The following is a 20,380-nucleotide window of genomic DNA, read 5'->3' as shown; positions in this document are numbered from 1 at the left end:
AAATTTCACATGTACCTAGACCACATGCATGCATATTCATGTAAAAAAGTAACTTTTTTCAAATCTTTTAAGCACCTTTTTTGGAGCAGTTCAAAATAAAATGCTTCGTTGCCCCCATGTTCTGAAAATCCGTTTTAAGGGATAACACTCTACTTCTATTTTCACTATTGTGATTGACACTTAATTGTAATAACAGGTGTTGATTGGAGTTTGTTGGTATTAAAACGGTTCCTTAACTACAATAATTTTCATGTGTGATTATACTTGCATTCATGTGTGGATATGGTGAATCGTGATGAATCTTGTAAATAATATGAGTCCTTAACAAGTGAATTCTAATTTTTAGTTGGGTTATAATCGTTTCAGCATTATATGCGAGAAAAGTGTGTGGTCTTTGAAATAAGAAACATGTTGATTAAGGAGCAATGATATTTCAAATTATTTGTATGATGAGTTGGGAATCAAAGATTATGCCATTACGAACAAGTTATCTTGTTTTTAACTATTTAAAAGATTAACTAGATAATTGTTCGTGTGTTGCAAAAGGATATAAATATTCTAATACATTAGCCCATGATTACCTGCACATATTGTTGTGATTATGTAAATAAATGTTTATAAAATAATGCCCATGATTTACCTAGCATAAAAAAGCACAATATCATCTGGTAAGTCAATAAAAGATGGGACAGTTTAGACAGTTTTTAATGAAAGCCTAGGAAAATATCAAAGATTGAAGGGGGGGGGGGGGGGGGGGGAATCAACCCAAGAGAGAGGGAGAGGAAGATGCACATAAGGTTGGACGAAGCACTCTGCTTACCAGGAAAAGGGACACTATTCTTTTTTTAAAGTACTATGACAATGCATGTGCGTTGTAACGGGATATAAATATTCTAGTATGTTAGCTTGTGATTATCATCCTATATTAATGTGATTGTCTAAATAAATGTTTATTAAATCTTTCCTGTGATTTACCTTATATTTGGGTGATAAGTTTGGTAAATAAATTGAAGTGGAATTGTTCAGAAGGTAAGTAAATTAAGGTGATTGATTATCATATGGGAAAGATTAGACGAAAGGGTGGCGGGAAGAAAAGTGAAACATGGAATTTAACATTCTTTTTAAGTAGTATAGGGAAAGTAGTGGCATAAGGGATCTCCAAAGCGGACCCCAAATTGCCCGCAAACGTCCGAACCACGCTGCCCGGACATAATTTGACATTCAATGCCTCTTGCATCGGTCTGCGGACTAGTCGACGCATTCATTTTCCCGTAAACCGGAAGCAAACTCGTGGGGCATTGCTGGAGTCTAGACCGCCTCCATGTAGATCCAACACACCCGGCCCACCCCAAAACCACACCCGAACCCCGCGCCTCCATCCATTTCCCTTTCTCTGCATCCACTTCCTTCCTCTCTGGCGCCGCCATTATACGACCATGGCCTCCCGCTAAACCCTTGGCATACATCTGCGACCTCTACCGCTCCAGTCGATAACATCCACTTTGCTTACGCCACTAGTCCACACCTCTCGTCCATCCGCCGCTCATGTACCACCCGTCCGTGCAGGGGTCACCATGCCCAACGAAATTCTTTGTCCCTTCTTTGAAGCAATGGATTCGTACATGGAGTACATGTATGAGCACTACGTTGAATCATCCGACAAGGAGGATTATGCAGATGAAACGGTGATAATGCAAGCAATCTTTGCAGACGCGGAGCATACGGAAGAGCATGTTGTTAGTTTCAAGGGATCGATCAAGGGTCATCGAGTACTGAATTGGAACAGGGAACGGGGCACTTGGCGCTGATGGATGACTACTTTGTCCCTAGATTCTTTATTCGCGGAAAATTTTCGCCGGCGCTTCCGAATGCGAAAAAATATCTTCGATCGCCTCTACAATGGCATGTGGTCCTACGATTACTACTTCATCTTGAAGAAGGATGTCGTAGGAAGAATTGGATTCTCTGGTTACCAGAAGTGCACGAGTCGTAGATTTGTGGGACAAGTACCTCCGGATGTCTGAGGGCACTTGTAGAGATGCCATGGTCAGATTTTCTACTACGGTGGTTGAGGTGTTTGGACATCAGTACTTGAGAGAACCAACTGTGTCAGACACCGAAAGACTCATGGCACTGTTGAAATATTAGGATGGGCCTAGGGCCCATCTAACAATTTCAGAAAATCTCTAAGGACCCATGTGGGTTATATGGCAATGGGTGTGGTGGGAAGTTTAGTCACATACCGCTAGTTGGAGAGGAGTTCGACCTCCTTATAAGGGATTTTCTTCCACATGCTATTGGAGCTTGAGAAGAGAAGTGGTTTCCTCGCGCTCCTCCTTCGCCACTGGCGCGCTCCGCCTCCCGCGCCCTCCTCCTCCGCCGCAACCCACCAGCAAAAATAAGCATATAAGTGTGAGATTGACTCGGCTCATTCCCGCACGCTTGAGAAGAGAAGCGTATAAGATCGCAACATTGTTGTTTACTTTCGTTGTTGCTGCCGCCGGTGATCCCATCCCATCCACCGCGTACATGGTTGACGGGAGAGCAAGCCTCCAAAATCTCACCTCTCCAGGGGAGGGGCAATTAGGTTTTTGGGGAGCGTCTCCTCCGCGATTGCTCGCCGCCGTTCCTCCACTACCTAGCCTACGTCCGCGTCATCTTCGTTTTCATCATTGAAGGAAATATGCCCTAGAGGCAATAATAAAGTTGTTATTTTATATTTCCTTATTAATGATAAAGGTTTATTATTCATGCTAGAATTGTATTGATCGGAAACTTAAATACATGTGTGAATACATAAACAAATATTGTGTCCCTAGTAAGCCTCTACTAGACTAGCTCGTTGATCAACAATGGTCAAGGTTTCCTAACCATAGACATGTGTTGTCATTTGATAACAGGATCACATCATTAGGAGAATGATGTGATGGACAAGACCCATCCGTTAGCTTAGCATATTGATCGTTCAGTTTATTGATATTGCTTTCTTAGTGTCAAATACATATTCCTTCGACTATGAGATTATGCAACTCCCGATACCGAAGGAATACCTTGTGTGCTATTGATACGTCTCCAACGTATCTATAATTTTTTATTGTTCCATGCTGTTATATTATCAATCTTGGATGTTTTATAATCATTTTATAGTCATTTTATATCATTTTTTATACTAACCTATTGACATAGTGCCAAGTGTCAGTTGTTGTTTTTTCCATGTTTTTTACATCGCAGAAAATCAATACCAGACGGATTCCAAATTCCACGAAACTCCACGATGATTTTTTATGGGCCAGAAGGAACACAACGGGCCCTGGCTGCGCCTGCGGGGTGCCCTGAGGGAGGCACAGCCCACCAGGGCGCGCCAGGAGGCCCAGGCGCGCCCTGGTGGGTTGTGCCCACCTCGGGTGCCCCCCGGACCGCCTCTTTGCTCTATAAATACCCCAATATTCTAGAAACCCTAGGGGCGTCGTCGAAATATTCATCTAGCCGCCGCAGAGTCCAGAACCACCAGATCCAGTCTAGTCATCATCTCGGATGGGGTTCACCACCTCCATTGGTGCCTCTCCGATGATGCGTGAGTAGTTCTTTGTAGACCTTCGGGTCCGTAGTTAGTAGCTAGATGGCTTTCTCTCTCTCGCTGAATTCTCAATACAATGGTCTCCTGGAGATCCATATGATGTAACTCTTTTGCGTGTGTTTATTGGGATCTGATGAACTTCGAGTTTATGATCAGTTATATCTTTTTATATCCATGAAAGTTATTTGAGTTTCTTTGATCTCTTATATGTATGATTGCTTGTAGCCTTGTATTTCTTCTCCGATATTTGGTTTTTTTGGCCAACTTGATCTATTTATCTTGCAATGGGAAGAGGTGCCCGGTAGTGGGTTCGATCTTACGGTGCTTGATCCCAGTGACAGAAAGGGAACCGACACGTATGTATCGTTGCTACTAAGGAGAAAACGATGGGGTCTATCTCTACATAGATAGATCTTGTCTACATCATGTCATCATTCTTATTGCATTACTCCGTTTTTCCATGAACTTAATACACTAGATGCATGCTGGATAGCGGTCGATGTGTGGAGTAATAGTAGTAGATGCAGGCAGGAGTCGGTGTACTAATCTTGGACGTGATGCCTATATAATGATAATTGCCTAGATATCGTCATGATTATTTGAAGTTCTATCAATTGCCCAACAGTAATTTGTTCATCCACCTTTTGCTATTTTTCTCGAGAGAAGCCACTAGTGAAACCTACGGCCCCCGGGTCTTATTTCTCATATATTTGCCTTTGCGATCTACTTTTTCCTTGCATTTATTTTTAGATCTATTAAACCAAAAATACAAAAATACCTTGCTGCATTTTATTTCTATTTATTTTATTTGCCGTTCGATCTATCAATTTATTACAACTTATTCCCGTCCGCACGCCGTTTCTGGCACCGTTACCCGAAAGGGATTGACAACCCCTTTAACACGTCGGGTTGCGAGGTGTTGTTATTTGTGTGCAGGGGCTGTTTACGTTGTGTTGCTTGGTTCTCCTACTGGTTCGATAACCTTGGTTTCATATCTGAGGGAAATACCTATCGCCGTTGTGCTGCATCATCCATTCCTCTTTGGGCAAATACCGACGTAGCTTCAAGCGACATCAAAAGGAATTTCTGGCGCCGTTGTCAGGGAGGATCTTCAACACATACCAGGTTCCTAATCACAAATCTCATCTCCTTGCAATTTACATTATTTGTCATTTGCCTCTCGTTTTCCTCTCCCCCACTTCACAAAGATTTGTCGTTTTATTCGCCCCTCTTTTTCGTTTGCCGTGTTCTCGCCATGTCCGATCTTAAAAGAGCTAAGGGTTTTCTCCCTAGTTTTAATGCTTTGGATAGCCCCTCTGTCCTCTCTAAGCTCATAAACAATGATGTTATGTGAGGATCTACCGGGGTTGTTAAGGAAAATCATAACCATTGTGATGAAGATGATCCCGGAATTTTTCGTTATTTACTTGATGAATCTTTGAAAGATGCTTGGGATAGGTTGTTGAGAATTCGAGCTAGCTATGTGCCCCAATATCAGATAGAGTTATACTTGAAAAGTTTTTATGATGGTTTACCTTCTTCCTTCAAGCAAATTTTAGATTCTATATTTGAAAATAGTTTTCTTGAAGGGGATACCGTTGACATTTATGAGAAGATGAAATCCATATTCGGGCACCCCAAAGGAGAAAATGTTGAATCAACTACTCATATGTGCTTTTATCAAAATGAAATAATTAAAGAGATGAAGGCTAGTTTAGATACGAATTTTCACAACGTGCTTAATCTTTCTTCTGCTATCAATGGCCATGTGCTTTCACAAAATAGAAAATTAAATGCCATTGATAGAAAATTTTCCCTTTTCTTTCCAAGGGACAAGGATGACAAAACTTAGATCCTTGCTTTATGCCTAGATAAGGGCGTAAAACTATAGCGCTTGTTGGGAGGCAACCCAATGAATAAAATTTATTTTTGCTTTTTGCTTTCTGTTTTTGAGTGTTAGCACAATTATGCTACTGTTATGATTGTGTTTTTGTGTGTTTTAATTAGTGTTTGTTCCAAGTAGAGCCGGTAGGATCTTCTTGGGTGATAGTTGTTTGATCTTGCTGAAAAAGACAGAAACTTTGTGCTCACGTAAACAATTCTCATCTTTTATCAGAAAGAGAGTTTGCCCTGATGTTTTTTGCAGAAGATTAATATACAAATAACCCAGGTCGGCCTATTTTTTCAGAATTTTTGGAGTTCCAGAGGTTTTCGAAAAAGTTAGATTGCTACAGACTGTTCTGTTTTGACAGATTCTGTTTTCTTTGTGTTGTGTGCTTATTTTGATGGCTCTATGGTTTCATTTGATGAGTTTTTGCCATAGAAAAGTTGGAATACAATAGATATAATACAAAACAAAATATGATTTGGTTTCATATAGTACTTATAGTAGTGGTTTGCTTTCTTATACTAACGGATCTCACAAAGGTTTTGGTGAGTTTTGTGTGATTGAAGTTTTCAAGTTTTGGGTTATCTTATGATGGATGAAGGGAGGATGGAAGAGCGTAAGCTTGGGGATGCCCCGGCATCCCAAGCTATTATCCAAAAATTAGCATCCAACTAAGCTTGGGGATGCCCCCGAGTGGCATCCCCGTTTTCTTCCAACAACTATCGGTATTTTACTCAAAACTATATTTTTATTCGTCACATGATATGTGTTTTGCTTGGAGCGTCTTGTATGATATGAGTCTTTGCTTGTTTTATCTTGTGTTATAAGTCATCAATCCTTGTTGGACACACTTATTTGGAAGAGCCAAAATTATGTCATGACTTGTTAGAATTGCTCTCTTTGCTTCACTTAAATTTTTATGAGCAATAGGACTTGCTCTAGTGCTTCACTTATATCTTTTTGAGCACGGTGTGCTTAGTATTTTTGAAAAAATGCTCTCTTGATTCACTTAAATTTATTTGAGAGTTAGTAAAATTTTAAAGAAATTCTCTCTTGCTTCACATAAATTATTTTGAGAGAATGAAGAAAAATTATGCTCTTGATCTTCACTTATGTTTGTTTGAGCTTATGAAAAGCAACACATGAAAATTAGTATCAAAGTGATAGATATCCAAGAAGGATATAATAAAAACTTTCATGAAGGTCATTGGACAAAATAAACTTGATTCTTAGTAATAGTTTTGAGATATGATGATGTGATATGTGAGTTATGTTGATGAGTAATTATGCTTTAGTAAGAATGTTGGTGTTAAGGTTTGTGATTCCCTATGCAAGTATGAAAGTCAATAGTCATGAAATGAAAATTATATCCTACTTGTGGTGCATTATTCAGTATTATTTATGCTTAATGCTTGCTTATGAGATTATCCTTTCTTGGTTGGTCGCTTCCCAATCTTTTGCTAGCCTTCACTTTGCACCAAGTATGACCTCTACTTGTGCATCCAAAATCTTTTAAACCAGTTTTACCACATGAGTCCACTATATCTACCTATATGCGGTATTCTTTTGCCATTCTAAGCAAATTTGCATGTGCCATATCTAAATTTCAAAATAATCTTCTCTTTTGTGTGTTTGTTTCGCTCGCGAAGCAGTGACGGGTGGCTAATATTTTCCATGCTAGATGTGTTACCCTCACGATGAGTGTTTATTCACTTGTCATTGCACGAGAGTAAGGCAAAGATCTTATGGATGCCCAGTCCCGAAATGCAAAAATGAATTTACTTTATGTTGTCAAACAATAAATTCCTTAGAAAGTGTTGGTATGGAAAGCACCCATGGATACGGTTAGCCATGGAAAGTGAAAGTATGGTGGAAAAGGAATAAACTTTATTTTCTGTTTGGGAACCGCCTATGGCATATCTAGCATGGAAAGTGTTGGGAACTCTAAGTCGTTTTCGTTGGTGGGATGGATACACCTCCCAAAATGTTTTTATCTCTAATTTTTTCGCTTTGAGCTCTGGCACCTCTACAAATCCCTACTTCCCTCTGCGAAGGGCCTCTCTTTTACTTTATGCAATTTTTATTTTGAATTTGAGTCTCCATCTTCTATCATAAAAAGCACCAACTAGGAGGCAATATGATCGTACTTAAGTATTGGGTGTAGCTAATATTCGAGTGTGTTTCATGAATGGATCAATGTTTGAGCATGATGGGCCAGGGATAACTTATTTTAACGTTGATATTTTGAAAGACATGGTTGCTTGTTGATATGCTTGAGTATCTAAATTATTATGTCAAAACTAGACTATTGCTTTGAATCACATAAAAAGTCCAAATGTCCATGCTATAAAGAAAAGAATATGATATGACATGATAGGCAGCATTCCACATCAAAAATTCTATTTTTATCACTTACCTACTCGAGGACGAGTAGGAGTTAAGCTTGGGGATGCTGATACGTCTCCAACGTATCTATAATTTTTGATTGTTCTATGATGTTATATTATCAATCTTGGATGTTTTATAATCATTTTATAGTCATTTTATATCATTTTTTGGTACTAACCTATTGACATAGTGCCAAGTGCCAGTTGCTGTTTTTTCCATGTTTTTTACATCGCAGAAAATCAATACCAGATGGAGTCCAAATGCCATGAAACTCCACGATGATTTTTTATGGGCCAGAAGGAACACAACGGGCCCTGGCTGTGCTCGGGGGGTGCCCCGAGGGAGGCACCACCCACCAGGGCGCGCCAGGAGGCCCAGGCGCGCCCTGGTGGGTTGTGCCCACATCGGGTGCCCCCCGGACCGCCTCTTTGCTCTATAAATACCCCAATATTCCAGAAACCCTAGGGGAGTCGTCAAAATATTCATCGAGCCGCCGCAGAGTCCAGAACCACCAGATCCAATCTAGACACCATCTCAGATGAGGTTCACCACCTCCATTGGTGCCTCTCCGATGATGCGTGAGTAGTTCTTTGTAGGTCTACGGGTCCGTAGTTAGCAGCTAGATGGCTTTCTCTCTCTCGCTGAATTCTCAATACAATGGTCTCCTGGAGATCCATATGATGTAACTCTTTTGCGGTGTGTTTGTTGGGATCTGATGAACTTCGAGTTTATGATCAGTTTTATCTTTTTATATCCATGAAAGTTATTTGAGTTTCTTTGATCTCTTATATGCATGATTTCTTGTAGGCTCATATTTCTTCTCCGATATTTGGGTTTTGTTTGGCCAACTTGATCTATTTATCTTGCAATGGGAAGAGGTGCCCGGTAGTGGGTTCGATCTTACGGTGCTTGATCCCAGTGACAGAAAGGGAACCGACACGTATGTATCGTTGCTACTAAGGAGAAAACGATGGGGTCTATCTCTACATAGATAGATCTTGTCTACATCATGTCATCGTTCTTATTGCATTACTCCGTTTTTCCATGAAATTAATACACTAGATGCATGCTGGATAGCGGTCGATGTGTGTGAAGGAAATATGCCCTAGAGGCAATAATAAAGTTATTATTTATTTCCTTATATCATGATAAATGTTTATTATTCATGCTAGAATTGTATTAACCGGAAACATAATACTTGTATGAATACATAGACAAACAGAGTGTCACTAGTATGCCTCTACTTGACTAGCTCGTTGATCAAAGATGGTTATGTTTCCTAGCCATAGACATGAGTTGTCATTTGATTAACGGGATCACATCATTAGGAGAATGATGTGATTGACTTGACCCATTCCGTTAGCTTAGCACTCGATCATTTAGTATGTTGCTATTGCTTTCTTCATGACTTATACATGTTCCTATGACTATGAGATTATGCAACTCCCGTTTACCGGAGGAACACTTTGTGTGCTACCAAACGTCACAACGTAACTGGGTGATTACAAAGGTGCTCTACAGGTGTCTCCGAAGGTACTTGTTGGGTTGGCGTATTTCGATATTAGGATTTGTCACTCCGATTGTCGGAGAGGTATCTCTGGGCCCTCTCGGTAATGCACATCACTTAAGCCTTGCAAGCATTGCAACTAATGAGTTAGTTGTGGGATGATGCATTACGGAACGAGTAAAGAGACTTGCCGGTAACGAGATTGAACTAGGTATTGAGATACCGACGATCGAATATCGGGCAAGTAACATACCGATGACAAAGGGAGCAACGTATGTTGTTATGCGGTCTGACCGATAAAGATCTTCGTAGAATATGTGGGAGCCAATATGAGCATCCAGGTTCCGCTATTGGTTATTGACCGGAGACGTGTCTCGGTCATGTCTACATAGTTCTCGAACCCGCCGTCGTGCTGACAAAACTCTCCCTCAACACTCGGCTGGATCGGAGTTCGAGGGACGTCATCGGGCTGAACGTGTGCTGAACTCGGAGGTGTCGTGCGTTCGGTACTTGATCGGTCGGATCGCGAAGACGTACGACTACATCAACCGCGTTGTGCTAACACTTCCGCTTCCGGTCTACGAGGGTACGTGGACAACACTCTCCCCTCTCGTTGCTATGCATCACCATGATCTTGCGTGTGCGTAGGATTTTTTTTGAAATTATTACGTTCCCCAACTGTGTGGAGTAATAGTAGTAGATGCAGGCAGGAGTCGGTGTACTAATCTTGGACGTGATGCCTATATAATGATCATTGCCTGGATATCGTCATGATTATTTGAAGTTATATCAATTGCCCAACAGTAATTTGTTCACCCACCGTTTGCTATTTTTCTCGAGAGAAGCCACTAGTGAAACCTACGGCCCCCGGGTCTTATTTCTCATATATTTGCCTTTGCGATCTACTTTTTCCTTGCATTTAGTTTCATATGTATTAAACCAAAAATACAAAAATACCTCGCTGCATTTTATTTCTATTTATTTTATTTGGCGTTCGATCTATCAATTTATTAGAACTTATTCCCGTCCGCACGCCGTTTCTGGCACCGTTACCCGAAAGGGATTGACAACCCCTTTAACACGTCGGGTTGCGAGGTGTTGTTATTTGTGTGCAGGGGTTGTTTATGTTGTGTTGCTTGGTTCTCCTACTGGTTCGATAACCTTGGCTTCATATCTGAGGGAAATACCGACCGCCGTTGTGCTGCATCATCCCTTCCTCTTTGGGGAAATACCGACGTAGCTTCAAGCGACATCAAAAGGAATCAAACGTCACTACGTAACTGGGTGATCATAAAGATGCTCTAGAGGTATCTCTGAAGGTGTTTATTGAGTTGGCATAGATCGAGATTAGGATTTGTCACTCCGAGTATCGGAGAGTTATATCTGGGACCTCTCGCACAACATCTGAAGCCTTGCAAGCAAAGTGATTAATGAGTTAGTTGCGGGATGGTGTATTACAGAACGAGTAAAGAGACTTGCCGGTAACGAGATTGAACTAGGTATGAAGATACCGACGATCCAATCTCGAGCAAGTAACATACCGATGACAAAGGGAATAACGTATGTTGTCATAACGGTTCGTCCGATAAAGATCTTCGTAGGATATGTAGGAGCCAATATGAGCATCCAGGTTCCGCTATTGGTTATTGACCCGAGAGGTGTCTCGGTCATGTCTGCATAGTTCTCAAACCCGTCGGGTCTGCACGCTTAACGTTCGATGATGATTTAGTATTATATGAGTTATGTGATTTGGTGACCGAATGTTGTTCGGATTCCCGGATGAGATCACGGACATGACGAGGAGTCTCAAAATGTTCTAGTGGTAAAGATTGATATATAGGATGATAGTATTCGGACATCAGATGTGTTCCAGAATGTATCGGGTATTTATCGGAGTACCGGGGGGGGGGGTTACCGGAACCCCGGGGGAAAGATATGGGCCATAGGAGGGGAGCACACCATCCCACAAGGGGTCTCCCAAGGAAGGAGGCCGAATTGGAGAAGGGAAAGAGGGGGTTCGCCCCCCCCTTCCTTCTCTCCTTCCTCTTCCCTTTTCCCCCCTCCGGAAATAAGAAAGGGGGGAGGCCGAATTGGGGAGGACCCCAAGTAGGATTCCTCCTACTTGGGGCGCCCCATGGCTGCCTCTCCTCCCCTCCCACCTATATATACGTGGGGAGGGGCGCCTAGAACACACACCAACAATTGTTAGCCGTGTGTGGCGCCCCCTTCCACAGTTTACGCCTCCGGTCATATCTTCATAGTGCTTAAGTGAATCCCTGTGCGGATCACTTCACCATCACCGTCACCACGCCGTCGTGCTGACGGAACTCACCTTCTTCCTCGACACCTTTGCTGGATCAAGAGGACGAGGGACGTCATCGAGCTGAACGTGTGCAGAACTTGGAGGTGCCGTACGTTCGGTGCTTGATCGGTCGGATCTAGAAGAAGTTCGACTACATCAACCGCGTTGTCAAACGCTTCCGCTTTCGGTCTACGAGGGTACGTGAACAGACTCTTCCCCTCTTGTTGTTATGCATCTCCTAGATAGATCTTGCGTGAGCGTAGGATTTTTTTTGAAATTGCATGCTACGTTTCCCAACAGTTATTGATGTCAACCTTACTAATGCTCGTAGTAGCGCCTGGGTATTTGATACTCGGTTGCTCATATTTTTAACTCGAAACAGGAGCTACAGAATAAACGAAGATTGGCTAAGGACGAGGTGACGATGCGCGTCGGGAATGGTTCCAAGGTCGATGTGATCACCGTCGACACGCTACCTCTACATCTACTTTCGGGGTTAGTTTTAGACCTGAATAATTGCTATTTGGTGCCAGCGTTGAGCATGAACATTATATATGTTTCTTGTTTATTGCGAGATGGTTATTCATTTAAATCGGAGAATAATGGTTGTTCTATTTATATGAGTAATATCTTTTATGGTCATGCACCCTTGATGAATGGTCTAGTTTTGTTGAATCTCGATCGTAGTGATACACATATTCATAATATTGATGCCAAAAGATGTAAAGTTGATAATGATAGTGCAACATACTTGTGGCACTCCCATTTAGGGCATATTGTGTAAAGAGCATGAAGAAACTCTATGCAGATGGACTTTTGGAATCACTTGATTATGAATCATTTGATACTTGCGAACCATGCCTCATGGGTAAGATGACTAAAACTCCGTTCTCCGGAACAATGGAGCGAGTTAATGACTTATTGGAAATAATACGTACCGATGTATGCGGTCCGATGAGTGTCGAGGTACGCGGCGGGTATCGTTATTTTCTCACCTTCACAGATGATTTGAGTAGGTATGGGTATATCTACTTGATGAAACACAAGTTTGAAACATTTGAAAAGTTCAAAGAATTTTAGAGTGAAGTTGAGAATCATTGTAACAAGAAAATAAAGTTTCTACGATCTGATCGCGGAGGTGAATATTTGAGTTACGAGTTTGGCCTTCATTTACAACAATGTGGAATTGTTTCACAACTCACGCCACCTGGAACACCACTGCGTAATGGTGTGTCCGAACGTCGTAACCATACTTTATTGGATATGGTGCATTCTATGATGTCTCTTACCAACTTACCACTATCGTTTTGGGGTTATGCATTAGAGACAACTGCATTCACTTTAAATAGGGCACCGTCTAAATCCGTTGAGATGACACCATATGAACCGTGGTTTGGCAAGAAACCTAAGTTGTCGTTTCTTAAAGTTTGGGGTTGCGACACTTATGTCAAAAGGCTTCAGCCCGATAAGCTCGAACCCAAATCAGAGAAGTGCGTCTTCATAGGATACCCTAAGGAAATAATTCGATACACCTTCTACCACAGATCCGAAGGCAAGATCTTTGTTGCTAAGAACGGAACCTTTTTAGAGAAGGAGTTTCTCTTGAAAGAAGTGAGTGGGAGGAAAGTAGAACTTGATGAGGTAATCGTACCTTCTCTTGAATTGGAAAGTAGCACATCTGAGAAATTCGTTCCCGTGATGCCTACACCAACTAGAGAGGAAGCTAATGATATTGATCATGAAACTTTGGATCAAGTTACTGCTGGACCTGTAGGTCGAATAGAGCACGTTCCGCACCAGAGTGGTACGGTAATCCTGTCCTGGAAGTCATGTTATTAGACCATGGCGAACCTACGAACTATGAAGAAGCTATGATGAGCTCGGATTCTGATAAATGGCTTGAGGCCAAGAAATATGAGATAGGATCCATGTATGGGAACAAAGTGTGTACTTTGGTGGACTTGCCCGATGATCGGCAAGCCATTGAGAATAAATGGATCTTCAAGAAGAAGACAGGCGCTAATGGCAATGTCACCATCTACAAAGCTCGATTTGTCGCAAAAGGTTTTCGAAAAGTTCAAGGGGTTGACTACGATGGGACCTTCTCACCCGTAGCGATGCTTAAGTCAGTTCGAATCATGTTAACAATTGCTGCATTTTATAATTATGAAATCTGGAAAATGGACGTCAAAACTGCCTTCCTTAATGGATTTCTTAAAGAAGAATTGTATATGATGCAACCAGAAGGCTTTCTCGATCCTAAAGGTGCTAACAAAGCATATGGACTGGTGCAAGCATCTCGAATTGGAATATACGCTTTGATGAGGCGATCAAAGCATATGGTTTTAAACAGACTTATGGTGAAGCCTGTATTTACAAGAAAGTGAGTGGGAGCTCTGTAGCATTTCTGATACTATATGTGGATGACATATTATTGATTGGAAATGATATAGAATTTCTGGATAGCATAAAAGGATACTTGAATAAGAATTTTTCAATGAAAGGCCTCGGTGAAGCTGCTTATATATTGGGAATCAAGATCTATAGGGATAGACCGAGACGCTTAATAGGACTTTCACAAAGCACATACCTTGATAAAGTTTTGAAGAAGTTCAAAATGGATCAGTCAAAGAGATGGTTCTTGCCTATGTTACACGGTGTGAAATTGAGTCAGACTCAAAGCCCGGCCACTGAAGAAGATAGAGAGAAAATGAAAGTCATTCCCTATGCCTCAGCCATAGGTTCTATCATGTATGCTATGCAGTGTACCAGACCTGATGTGTGCCTTGTCATAAGTTTGGCAGGGAGGTACCAAAGTAATTTAGGAGTGGATCACTGGACAGCGGTCAAGAACATCCTGAAGTACCTGAAAAGGACCAAAGATATGTTTCTCGTTTATGGAGGTGACGAAGAGCTCGTCGTAAATGGTTACGTCAATGCTAGCTTCGACACTGATCCGGATAACTCTAAGTCACAAACCGGATACATATTTATATTGAATGGTGGAGCTGTCAGTTGGTGTAGTTCCAACCAGCGTCGTGGCGGGATCTACGTGTGAAGCGGAGTACATAGCTGCTTCAGAAGCATCTCATGAAGGAGTCTGGATGAAGGAGTTCATATCCGATCTGGGTGTAATACCTAGTGCATCGGGTCTAACGAAAATATTTTTTGACAACACTGAAGAAATTGCCTGGCGAAGGAATCCAGGTTTCACAAGAGAACCAAACACATCAAGAGACGCTTCAACTCTATTCGTGAACAGGTCAAGGATGGAGACATAGAAGTTTGCAAAATACATACGGATCTGAATTGTGACGCCCCCGATTCAATCGTACACTAATCATGCACGCAACCGTGTACAATCAAGATCAGGGACTCACGGGAAGATATCACAACACAACTCTAAAAACATAAATAAGTCATACAAGCATCATAATACAAGCCAGGGGCCTCGAGGGCTCGAATACAAGTGCTCGATCATAGACGAGTCAGCGGAAGCAACAATATCTGAGTACAGACATAAGTTAAACAAGTTGCCATAAGATGGCTAGCACAAACTGGGATACAGATCGAAAGAGGCGCACGCCTCGTGCCTGGGATCCTCCTAAACTACTCCTGGTCGTCGTCAGCGGCCTGCACGTAGTAGTAGGTACTTCCGGTGTAGTAGGAGTCGTCGTCAACGGTGGCGTCTGGCTCCTGGGCTCCAGCATCTGGTTGCGACAACCAGGTAGAAAGGAAAGGGGGAAAGAGGGAGAAAAGCAACCGTGAGTACTCATCCAAAGTACTCGCAAGCAAGGAGCTACACTACATATGCAGGGGTATATGTGTAAAGGGGCTATATCGGTGGACTGAACTGCAGAATGCCAGAATAAGAGGGGGATAGCTAATCCTATTGAAGATTACGCTTCTGGCAGCCTCCATCTTGCAACATGTAGAAGAGAGTAGATGGTAAGTTCACCAAGTAGCATCGTATAGCATAATCCTACCCGGCGATCCCCTCCTCGTCGCCCTGTTAGAGAGCGATCACCGGGTTATATCTGGCACTTGGAAGGGTGTGTTTTATTAAGTATCTGGTTCTAGTTGTCATAAGGTCAAGGTACAACTCCAAGTCGTCCTGTTACCGAAGATCACGCCTATTCGAATAGATAAACTTCCCTGCAGGGGTGCACCACACAACCCAACACGCTCGATCCCATTTGGCCAGACACACTTTCCTGGGTCATGCCCGGCCTCGGAAGATCAACACGTCGCAGCCACACCTAGGCACAACAGAGAGGTCAGCATGTCGGTCTAAATCCTATGGCGCAGGGGTCTGGGCCCATCGCCCATTGCACACATGCACATTACGTGGGCGGCTGGAAGCAGACCTAGCCTAGCAGGCGTTCCAGTCCAATCCGGCGCACGCCGCTCAGTCGCTGACATCACAAAGGCTTCGGCTGATACCACGACGCTGAGTGCCCATAACTGTTCCCGCGTAGTTGGTTAGTGCGTATAGGCCAGTGGCCAGACTCAGATCAAATACCAAGATCTCGTTAAGCGTGTTATTATGAAGTAACCGCGAACGCCAACCAGGGCCAGGGCCACCTCTCTCCTAGGCGGTCTCAACCTGCCCTATCGCTCCGCCACAAAGATCCACCCAGAGGGCCGTCGGGACAAAGGTCCTTTCAGCCCCCAATTCGTGAATCACTCGCGGGTGCTCCACGAGCCGACCCGACTTTAGTCACCACATGTATCATGTATAAAGTAATAGTATATACCCGTGATCACCTCCCGAGTGATCAGAGCCCGATAGTATAGCACAGCAGACGGACAAGAATGTAGGGCCACTGATGGAAAACTAGCATCCTATACTAAGCATGTAGGATTGCAGGTAAAGGTAACAACAGTAGTAGCAAGGATAGGCTATGCATCAGGATAGGATTAACGGAAAGCAGTAACATGCTACACTACTCTAATGCAAGCAGTATAGGGAAGAATAGGCGATATCTCGTGATCAAGGGGGGGCTTGCCTGGTTGCTCTGGCAAGAAGGGGTCGTCAACACCGTAGTTGTACTGGGTAGCAGCGGCGTCGGTCTCGGTGTCTAACGAGAGAAGAGGGGGAAGAAACAATAAATATAATGCAAACATAAGCATGACGATGGAAGACATGACAAAGCGCGGTGCTAGGTGTGCCCTAACGCGGTAGGAGGTGGTACCAGCAAAGGGGGGAAACATCCGGAAAAGTATTCCCGGTGTTCCGCGTTTTCGGACAGATGAACCGGAGGGGGAAAGTTGCGTGTTTGTTATGCTAGGGAAGCATAGTGGATGAACGGGCTGCGTATCCGGAATTGGCTCGTCGTTCTGAGCAACTTTCATGTACAAAGTTTTTCAATCCGAGCTACGGTTTATTTTATATTAATTTTTAAAGTTTTAAATTATTTTCTAAATTATTATTATTAAATTAATTCGAAATTAGTATTATTGCATCAGCATGACGTTAGCATGACGTCAGTAGTCAACAGAGGTGTTGACTGGTCAAACTGACGTGTGGGTCCCAGCTGTCATACCCTGTTTATTCTAATTAGGGTTTAACTAAACTAATTACTTTTTAATTAATTAAGAATAGTTAATTAGGTTAATTAAACATAATTAATTAATTTAATTTAATTAATTAATTAACTAACTAATATTTTATTTATTTATTTATCATTATGTAAATCCTTTTTTTAACGTTCTGCGGGTGGGCCCCCTATGTCATAGGCAGGGGGCTTAGCGGGCACCGGGTTCGCGGGCGCAGGGGCTCGGCCACGAGCACCCGATGAGGCGACCCTGGGCGCTGGCCTCGGGCGGGTCCAGCAGCGCGGCTGCCGGGGCACGGCGAGGGCCGGTCCGACCGACGGCGACGAGGCAGGCTGGACGAGGTGGGGCACAACGCGGGCGTGCAGGGGAAGGAGAGCGCCGAAGTGGTCGGGCGGCGCAGTGGGAGAGCACGGTGGAGCGGCGACGGCGTGGTTCGGCGGCGGAGGCAGCAGGGCCTCGAGCGGACGCAAGTTGAATCCTGGCGAGGGCGTGCGCGCACGACGACGCGAGGAGCAGAGGCGCGGGCGCGAGCCGACTCGCGCGGCGTGCGACGACACAGGCGAGCGAGCAGCGGGGGGGGGGGGGGGGAAGAGAGGCAGTTGCGGACGGCAGCGACCGTCGCGTGAGCGGCGAGGCCTGTGGCCGCATCAGAGCAGCGGCGGGCGTTGGCTGGAGGGAGGGCGGCTGCAGCGCGCGGGCGAGAGCGTGCGTGCTCGAGCGGGGGCAGCCGGACGCGGCGCGTTGGCGCAGGCAGAGCCGTGCCAGAGCTGCGACGAGCAAGGGGAAGGGGTCCACGGGCGCGGGCCGGCAACAGGGATGCGGAAGGAGCTGGGGCGCGGAGCTACAGCGCTAGGCGATGGCGGGACTGGCAGAGGAGAGGCCGGGCCTCACCGTGGGTGTAACGCCCACGATGCGGCTATATCTCCCACGTGTCGAGGCACGACTTAGAGGCATAACCGCATTGTGGTTTTGTCGCAAGAAGGGTCATCTTCACACAATCCCATGTAATGAACAAGAATGGGATAAAGTGTTGGCTTACAATTGCCACTTCACACAATACATAAATATAATTCATACATCATCCAAAATACACACATAGACCGACTACGGTCAAGATCCAACTGAAAATAAGATAACCCCAAATGCTAGATCCCCGATCGTCCCAACTGGGCTCCACTACTGATCATCAGGAAACGACACATAGTAACGACCACGTTCCTCATCGAACTCCCACTTGAGATCGATCCCATCATCTGCACTGGCATCGTCGGCACCTGAAACTGTTTTGGTAGAATCTGTGAGTCACGAGGACTCAACAATCTCACACCCGCGAGATCAAGATTATTTAAGCTTATATGAAAAGATGGTGTAATAAGGTGGAGCTGCAGCAGGCGATAAGCATATATGGTGGCTACACACGCAAAAGAGAGCGAGAAGAGAAGCAACGGAACAGTCGTCATCTAGCAATGACCAAGAAGTGATCCTGAACTCCTACTTACGTCATTCATAACTCAAACCGTGTTCACTTCCCGGTCTCCGCCGAGAAGAGACCATCACGGCTACACACACGATTGATGTATTTTAATTGGGTCAAGTGACAAGTTCTCTACAACCGGACATTAACAAATTCCCATCTGCCTCATAACCGCGGGCGCGGCTTTCGAAAGATAATACCCTGCAGGGGTGTCCCAACTTAGCCCATCATAAGCTCTCACGGTCAACGAAGGATAAACCTTCTCCCGGAAAGACCCGATCAGTCTCGGAATCCCGGTTTACAAGACATTTCGACAATGGTAAAACAAGACCAGCAAAGCCCCCGAATGTGCCGACAAATCCCGATAGGAGCTGCGCATATCTCGTTCTCAGGGCACAACGGATGAGCCAAACGTCGGGTTGGCATAGACCCTGGTTGCCCAGGGGGCGCCGGACATCGCTCGGTTTGGGCCAGCACTCGAAGGAGCACTGGTCCGGGGGTTAAAATAAAGATGACCCTCGGGCTCGCGAAAACCCGGGGGAAAAGGCTTAGGTGGCAAATGGTAAAACCAAGGTTGGGCCTTGCTGCAGGAGTTTTATTCAAGGCGAACTGTCAAGGGGGTCCCATAAATCACCCGACCGCGTAAGGAACGCAAACTCAAGGAACATAATACCGGTATGACAGAAACTAGGGCGGCAAGAGTGGAACAAAACACCAGGTATAAGGCCGAGCCTTCCACCCTTTACCAAATATATAGATGCATTAATATAATAAGAGATATTGTGATATCCCAACATATCCATGTTCCAACATAGAACAAACTTCAACTTCACCTGCAACTAGCAACGCTATAAGAAGGGCTGAGCAAAGCGGTAACTTAGCCAAACAACGGTTTGCTAGGAAAAGATGGTTAGAGGCTGACATGGCAATATGGGAGGCATGATATAGCAAGTGATAGGTAGCGCAGCAAGGCAATAGAACAAACAACTAGCAAAGTAAAGATAGAAGTGATTTCGAGGGGTGGTCATCTTGCCTGCAAGGTTCTCAGAGTTGTCGAAAGCTTGATCCTCGTAAGCGTACTCAACAGGTTCCTCATTCACGAACTCGTCTCCCGGCTCTACCCAAGACAAGAACACAAACAAACGGAACCACAATCAACCACGAGAAATGCACAAGCAACATGATGCAAAACATGTATGATATGCGAGATATGATATGCGGTGCGTATGCGTGCTCCGGGAGGAAAATGATGAACAAGGCAGTAACTTGGCAACCCAAGCATGCCACTGGAAAGATGAGATAATTTCGGTTGAAATCGATATAAAGATCACCGGAAACGGATGCACGGTTTGCAAATGGCAAGCAAAACAAGAATGACACGAATCTGCGATTAACAGCATGATAGCACTTAAAATGCAACAAGTAACAATGCTATAGCACTCCAACATAGCAAAAAAGCATATGACAGTAATCTACAGGAGATGCTTGACAAAAGATGAACACTGAGCTACGGCTAAATCACAACATATCAAGCTCAAACAAGCATGGCAAAAATGCAAAAGGTAACAGGTTCACAGACTTAACATGCTACAGGAACTTAACATGGCAAAACAAGGCATGGAAGTATTCTACTAAATGCATATGACAAAAGTCCCTTACTGACCATAAGCCAAAAAGGACCAGAA

The sequence above is a fragment of the Aegilops tauschii genome, chromosome 3 (assembly GCF_002575655.3).
Source record: "Aegilops tauschii subsp. strangulata cultivar AL8/78 chromosome 3, Aet v6.0, whole genome shotgun sequence".
NCBI lineage: Eukaryota > Viridiplantae > Streptophyta > Magnoliopsida > Poales > Poaceae > Aegilops > Aegilops tauschii.
This window is presented reverse-complemented; position numbering follows the sequence as displayed.